We start from the raw sequence: 8363 nt of genomic DNA, 5'->3' as shown, positions 1-8363 counted from the left end.
ACAGCGGGGGAGGGGCGGGATCGGGCGGCCCGCGCCGGAAGTGAGCAGTCGCGGTCCCCGGCCTCCGCCAATGGCGCGTTCGGCGGTGACTCAGAGTCCCGGAGCGGTAGGCGGAGGGCGGAGGCCGGCCTTCTCCCCAGCGGCCAATGACATTAAGAGGAGCTTCCGGCCTGACGGACAGCCAGAACACCCAATCGCGGTCCTCCTTCGCTCTTGGAGGGCGGGGAAGTGCGAGGCCATCAGGAAGGAGCGAGGCTGCGCTTGCGCGCACTGATGCGCACGCGCAGCGCGGTCTCCGTCCTCGACTCTTAACCCTCCTTTCCTCTCTCTACCCGGAGCTTGGGGAGGTACAGGAACCGGGTAACTGTGGTTGACTCTGGGAAACCCCAGTTGTAGCTACGAATTGGCAGTGGGGGAGCGGAGCTGTCACCCCAAGCAATCCGGAGTAAACGCCTTTCAGATGCCATGGAGCCAGCCCCCTAGGCTGAGAATGCACCACACAAACAAGTGTATGCATTCACAAGTGCATTTAGCCAGACGTGGCCAAAAAAAAAAGTGCATAGAGCCACTTGTGCAAATCGCGGTCGTGCCAGCACTAGATCTCGCAAATTTTTACTAAATGACAAAACCATTTTCTTCTATTTATTTTAATCCTCACCCGAGGACATGCTTTTATTGATTTTAGAGATAGTGGAATGGAGAGAGAGAAACATCCATGTGAGAGTGAAACATGGATGGATTGTCTTCTGCACGCACCCCAACCGGGGTTGAACCCTCAACCCAGGCATGTGACCCAACAGGGAACGGAACCGAACCCGTGATCTTTCAGTTTACCAATCAACTGATTTTTTTTTAAATAGTCTTAAAAGCAAAGAAACAAAAATAGAATACAGACACACTTAAGTAAAAGTCATTTTATGTATATTCAAGAATACTGAACGTGCTGAAACCGGTTTAGCTCAGTGGTGGAGCGTCGTTCTGCGGACTGAAAGGTCCCAGGTTCGATTGGTTGCGGGCACATCCCCGGTGTTGGATGTGCAGGAGGCGGCTGGTCCATGTTTCTCTCTCATCGATGTTTCTGGCTCTCTATCCCTCTCCCTTCCTCTCTGTAAAAAATCAATAAAATATATTTTAAAAACAAAACAAAAAAAAACAAACAGATGAGTCTTAAAAAAAAAATAGAATACTGAACGTTATGGCAATAGAAGTAAGAATAATGGTTAGCTCCGAGGACTGAGTTTGGGGGAAGTATTCTTTGAGGAGGGACATTAAGGACACTTACGAGGTGCTGGGGACAATCACATCTTTATTTGGGTTATAATTGCATGGTTTATTTTGGTGACTGCATATGGTTTGTTTGTTTTCCAAAAAAAATATATGGAACACTTCATGAATTTGCACAGGAGCCATGCTACTCTTCTCTGTGTCATTCCAATTTTGGTATATGTGCTGCTGAAGGAACACTGCATACCTGTGTTAAAATTTGTTGAGTTGTTCATTTTACTATATGTATGTTTTACCTCAATTTTTAAAAATGGAACAAATAAAACTAAGCTGAGCCACCATCTTTCATCTGTCAAGTTGGCAAAAATCGCAACATTTGAAAACTGTTGTCAAATGTTTTAGGAGATTAGTTACCCTCATGCATTGCTGGTGGGTGTGCAGGTTGGTAAGTCCTATAAAAGGGTACTTTAGAATGGATATAAAAACTACAAATATGTATACCTGATGACTGGGCAATCCCACTCCTAGGAGTTTATCTTGCAGATATTCTGCATGGGACATGACATTAGGTGTAGGTACCAGATTAAACATGATAGCATTGTATACAATAGCAAGAGTTTGAAAACAGGTAAATGTCAGTCAGCTAGGTCCGTGGTCGGCAAACTGCGGCTCGTGAGCCACATGCGGCTTTTTGGCCCCTTGAGTGTGGCTCTTCCACAAAGTACCACGGCCTGGGGGAGTCTATTTTGAAGAAGTGGCATTAGAAAAGCTTAAGTTTAAAAAATTTGGCTCTCAAAAGAAATTTCAATCATTGTACTGTTGATATTTGGCTCTGTTGACTAATGAGTTTGCCGACCACTGAGCTAGGTTAATAGATTATGGTATCTGCACAAAATCAATACGATGCAACTGCAAAAGAACAAGGAACCTCTTTCTAAATATATATGGAAAGAGTTCAAGATATTAAGTGAGCTAAGCAAGATGCCACTTTTTGTATAAGAAAGGGGAAGACGATATATATTTGTATGTGCTCATATTCATACAAAGAAACCCAGGAAGGACCAAAAAGGTTTAAAAAAAAAAATGCTTACTTATATGTATGTAGCTATAGATAACAATGGGGGCAGATGCAAGGGGAACTTTTCATTGCCTCTCTCATATATTCAACAGTTTAATTGCTGATTTTAAAATTAAATTAGTTTATTTTAAAAGAGAAATAGATTACCATATGTTTCAACAATTCCACGTCTGAAAACACTAACTTGAAAAGACATGGAGTGCCCCATGTGCACTGCAGTAGATTTTAAACAAAGAACAGGGTGGGGAAAGACTGGAGTAGCAGCAGCAACGTGAGAAACGTGATGTGAGATTGCAGGGAGGAGCTGTATGTGCGTCCACAAGTTCCAAATAGCCCATTGTGTGACAGTCACAGGAGGTGACAGTTGCCTGCTCTTTGCACTCTTCAGACTGCATCCGGACAGATTCTGCTCCAGATAGGGAGGCAGGCGGTTGTCAAAAGGATATTGACACACTAGGGTGAACCTATAGGAGCTCATCCAGAATAGATGGTGAAGAGTCTGGGGTCAGATCTTGGAGGAATCTCTAAAGAAATGAGTGATGTTATGTTGCTGAGACTCCAATATGTGGGTGAGGGGGAGGCAGCAGGAAATATTAAAAGAGAGAGGAGACCTGTGTAGTAAGAGAGGACAGTGCTAGGACCATTGGAAGCACTGTGAAGGCAGATTGGCTTTTCAATAAATGTAAAGGGCCGAAACCGGTTTGGCTCAGTGGTGGAGCGTTGGTCTGAGAACTGAAAGGTCCCAGGTTCGATTCCGGCCAAGGGCATGTATGTTGGTTGCAGGCACATCCCCAGTAGGGGGTGTGCAAGAAGCAGTTGGTCGTTGTTTCTCTCTCATCGACGTTTCTAGCTCTCTATCCCTCTCCCTTCCTCTCTGTAAAAAATAAAATATATTTTTAAAAATGTAAAGAGAGTTTATATTAAACTAGTGGTCCAGTGCATGAAATTTGTGGACATTAAAAGGGAATTAGAGGAAATATTTTAATATTGCTATTTGCCCTTTCACTATAATAGAAGTGTCAGTGATTAAAGAAAATTAGTAAAATGTATATGAAAATATCTCTCCTGTGAGAGTCTGGGTGCACATCATGGGACCGAGTCAAGTCCCCACCACCCACCTGTGTGCACCTGAAATCACGCCAGACCCAGACCCAACCAGCCCCACCCATTGGGTGGGGTTGCAGCCTCAGGTCCCCCGTTGAGCCCTGCTGGGTAGGGAGCGCAGCCTCAGGTCCCCTGGCCCAGCCACAGGTCCCCCAGCCCCAGTACAAGGGCACAAGGGTGTGACAACCATTTGCATATTAGCTCTTTATTATATAGGATACCTGATATAAAACAATTTATAATTTACATTGGAAAATTGTTCATCAAATGTTAACAATAACCTGGCTGCTATGTCTCAGTGGTTGAGTGTTGACCTATGAACCAAGAGGTCACGGTTTGATTCCTGGTCAGGGCACATACCTGGGTTGTGGGCCCCATCCCCAGTATGGGGCATGCAGGAGGCAGCCAATCAATGGTTCTCTCTCATTATTGATGTTTTATCTCTCTCCCTCTTTAAAAAAAAAAATGTTTTTATTTATTTTAGTGAAAGAAGAAGGGACAGGGAGAGAGATATAAGAATATCAATTGGCTGATTGACTGCCCCCACTGGGGATCAAGCCCACATCCAGGAATGTGACCTACGTGGGGATTGAACTAGCGACCTCCTGGCAACATTAGTCTTTTAAAAAAGTCTCTGCTCTCAATGGGGAAAACAAAAAGGGGGGCATACGTAATACTTTCAACAATAAATATTACAAAAAATAATCAGTCTCTATTAGATATATTTACTCCCCAAAGCCCCAATTCAGTTACTGAAATACTTCTTACTTGCTTCTTCTCTCAACTATTGCACAAATGAATTTAGTTCATTCTGAGCCTCACAATTTCTATGAAAACTCAATTCCAACCTCAGCAAAACACCTTCCTTACATGGCCGTTGAAAGGGCAAGCCCCCGTGTCCATAAACAAAATGATTCCCTCAAAAGGAATTCTAGTGATTGAAATCTCTCCATCTTCTTATGTCAGGAAGAATATTCTAGTTACAGCTGTTCAAAAATAGATTGGTTTGAGTTCCAAGTTCCTGAAAGCTTTCCAGTAGAACATGGAAGAATACACAGATATTTTAAGAAAGATGTTGGGCCTGGGTAGGCCGCTGGACTGCATGACTTCTACGTTTTCTTATATGATGTTTAGAACTCACCAGCCCCTCTCGCTGAGGTCCAGTTGTGTGCTGCATGTCACGTCCAGCTCTTCTCTGGACAGCAGGAGCTTCCTACATGGAGCAGTGTGGTTTGTATGATGTGGACTCAATAAACTAGCAAACACTTATCTAGTTCTCACCACTTGCCAGTCAGCATTCTAAGCTTGTATCGGGGAGAATTAACTCATGGAATCTTCAAAGCGACCCTAGGAGATAGGTCTTCTGATCATTCCCGTGTTACAGAGCAGAAAGCTGAGGCTTAGCAGAGTTGAGAAATTTGCCCAAGATTACATGGATTATGAGGAACAAAGCTGGGATTTGAATCCAGGCAGGCTGTCTCCATAGTTAGCCTCTTCTTAGCCAACATTATACTGCCTCTCACTTCAGAGATGTTTGAAATTGCTCCAATTCCAAACATTGAAATCTATGCGGTATTCTAGTCTGTTTCTGGCCTGCTGGGAGTTTTGTGGGCTGACCTGATCATGGGACATATCAGCAGCCAAAGTATGCCGTGTGCAGTCCAGTCCACAATGTGGGTGTTCTGTTTTTAAAATATATTTTATTGATTTTTTTTTTTTTTTTTTTTTTTTACATAGAGGAAGGGAGAGGGATAGAGAGCCAAAAACATTGATCAGCTGCCCCCTGCACACCTCCCACTGGGGATGTGTCTGCAACCAAGATACATGCCCCTGACTGGAACGGAACCCGGGACCTCTCATTCTGTAGGCCGATCTTCTATCCACTGAGCCAAACCGGTTAGGCCACATTTGTTTGTTGTTGTTTTGTTTTAAATTGGCTTTATTGTTGAAAGTATTACCGATGCCCCCTATTTCCACCCACTGACCCCCTTCACCCTGTATCTGTCTCCTCCCCGCTCCCCGCACTATTGTCCGTGTCCATGGATGATGCTTATAGGTATACAAGTTCTTTGGTTAATCTCTTCCATCCCTCTGCCCGTGAAGTCTACATTTGAAAGCCGAAAGCAGAAAATAATAGTGGGCTAGTTGCATCAAGTTCAGAGGGGGTGCCACAGTGATTAACAGACGTACTTGATTACGGAATCTTTGCTATGGAAAGGTTCTTAAGGGGCAACCCGCTCAGCCACTCAGTGACGCGATGTATGTGATAGGGAACTGAGTGGGTGGGATCTTTCCCACCTGGACCCCCTCACTAAACCTGGGCCTTGCACTACAGTCAAATGCCCCCTCTTGTCTTCCTTGGTCTCCTCCTCCTCCTCAGCATCTTGGCCTCTGCTTGATGCTTCACCAAATTCATCAGCATCCTAACTCCTTCATCTCGGTGGTAAACACCTCGCCTGTAACCCTGCTTGCCTTCCAACTCAATGAGATTAAGTCTTCCTGGACAGCATTAGGTATTTTTTTATGGTTAATTTATTTGTTTTTATATTTTTACAGCTCCTGCAATTTAATTAAAAATGACTTTCAGGCTGCAAAACTGTCCTCTGCTGCTAATTAGATTCCACGGATCTGTCCAGAAAGGTGGAAATCATTTTTTCAATAAATATACATATAGCCGAAACCGGTTTGGCTCAGTGGATAGAGCATCGGCCTGCGGACTGAAGGGTCCCAGGTTCGATTCCGGTCAAGGACATGTACCTTGGTTGCAGCACATCCCCAATAGGGGGTGTGCAACAGGCAGCTGATCAATGTTTCTCTCATCGATGTTTCTAACTCTCTATCCCTCTCTCTTCCTCTCTGTAAAAAATCAATAAGATATATTTTAAATAAATAAATAAACACATATTTTTAAAGTATTACTTGCCCTGGCTGGAGTGGCTCAGTTGGTTGAGCACCGTCCCTTGCTTAGAAAGGTCACCAGTTTGATTCCTGGTCAGGGCAGGCCCCTTACCTCCAACAGGCAACTGATCAATGCTCCCCTTTCACATCGATATTGCTCTCTCACTGTCTCCCTTCCTCTTGTTCTCAAATCAATAAAAAACATATTTTTTAAAAAAGTTTAAAAATTATTACTTAATGTACTGCTATGATATATTACCCAAGCTCTTTGACATAGAGGAGGAGGGGGTGGAGAAGAGGATATTTGTCTTGTCAACTCTACTTTTTTCCAGGCCCCAGTCCTGTGCAGAGCTGGTTGGGCTAGGTTCCCTTTGCACACAGTCTACAGGGGCCCTCCTCCCCGCAGCTGCACTGCCCACACCCCCCATCCAAAGGGTGTCACGTGGACTGCTGAGCTAACGTATGTGAAAGGCTTTGTCCACTCCAAGGCACAACTGAATGCCAGCGATTGCTGTTGTTATTCTCATCGTACTCCAGGGAAACCCTGTTGCCCACTCAGCCCTCCCAGACCTGCTCTGCGGGCCAGCTGGGGAAACTGCCAGGCCAGACTGCCCCTCCCCTGCGGGCGGCGGTTCCTGGCATAGATCTGCCTCCCGAGCTCAGAGGAGAGACGCTAACGTCGGACCCCCCACCTCTGGGTAATGGCTTTCCCAGTTCTTCCTGGCCTCAGGGACCTTCCTCCGGAAGGAAATCTTCTCGGTCCCAGTGAAAGTTCTGGAGCTGCAGAAATCATCCACTCCCGGGCCTCTCCTGACGCCCACCCCCAGCGCCCTCCCCTCCAGCGTCAGCAGCAGAGCCAGGCTACCCCGGAAGGATCTGACGGGCAATTTCCTAGAATTGTCTTGCCGGAGTTCCTCAGCCATTCGGCTCCCCGCTCCCCTCCCCAAAGCCCAGTCTCCTTAGATACCCAGCCCCCCAAGCCCAACTTCTCAGGCCCTAGTTCTCCTTAGCACATCCACTCTGTTCTGGGGTGGTCTACTACCCTTGGGAGGGGAACTGGGGCAGGAGAGTGGGAGATGGTCACCAAAGCCCACTAGAAAGTTGAGTTTGCTGTGGTTACCCGGGCAACCATCCTTCTGTTAGGCCTTCCCCGGCTATTCCTCCCCAGCAGAGGGTGAGGACTTGACCGTGCAAGCTGCCTCTCCCCATAAATCAAAGCTGCCGGAGGCCCCAAAGGGTGGGGAGGGAGCACAGAACATCGAGGTCCCTGGACAAGAGAACAATTTCCCCTTTCTTCACCCCAGACCACGTCCCAGGGAGCACTGCCCTGACGGCAGGCCTCCACGCTGCCCACCCTGCCTCCAGGCCCCCCTGGGTGTGGACTCCAGGAAGAGGCTTGGGGAGGGGAGGTGGAGGAAGGGCCTGTCTGCACTTGATGGATGGCACTGAGAAATGTCTGGCACTTTCTTCCCCCTCGGGGGAGGTGAAGCTGTAGCCACCTCTCCCCCCGCATCTGCATTCCTGCCTGCCTGCCGCTCAGGAAGGGGGTGGGGAGAGCGGGCGGAGCTGGGACGGGAGGGCCCTTAGCCCAGCTGAGAGTCATTTCGCAAACTATCACTCCCATCTGTCTACACTGGCATGGGAATGGAGGGACGTGGGGACAGTCCCTAAATCTCAATGGGATTGAAAAGGGATCTATATGTGTCTCTCCCCCCCAACAACCCCCCAGTCCCTTTTTCTTTGCTCCCAGGCCTCCTGGGGCAAAAGATGCGAGAGCTCGCCATTCCGTCCTCACTCCTTTTCCTGCTTCTGATTTTCAAGCTCCTACTAGTACATGATTTGCCCTATGGACTGTGTTATTTGCACTGAGTGTGAAAAAGCAACGTGTGCGTGTGTGTGTGTGTGTGTGTGAGAGAGAGAGAGAGAGAGAGAGAGACTGCTGATATCTTAGCATAAATCAAGGCAGTAGCACCAAACTAGTCATTGGCCTCTTCGTTATCACATATTGCCAGTTAAAAAACAATTTCTCCCTCTCCCGCCGCTAACAGTTTTTGTTACT

The sequence above is a fragment of the Pipistrellus hanaki genome (assembly GCF_964339955.1).
Source record: "Pipistrellus hanaki genome assembly, chromosome: 18".
In the NCBI taxonomy this organism is placed as follows: domain Eukaryota; kingdom Metazoa; phylum Chordata; class Mammalia; order Chiroptera; family Vespertilionidae; genus Pipistrellus; species Pipistrellus hanaki.
The sequence above is the reverse complement of the archived record's forward strand: the minus strand, read 5'-3'. Positions refer to the sequence as shown.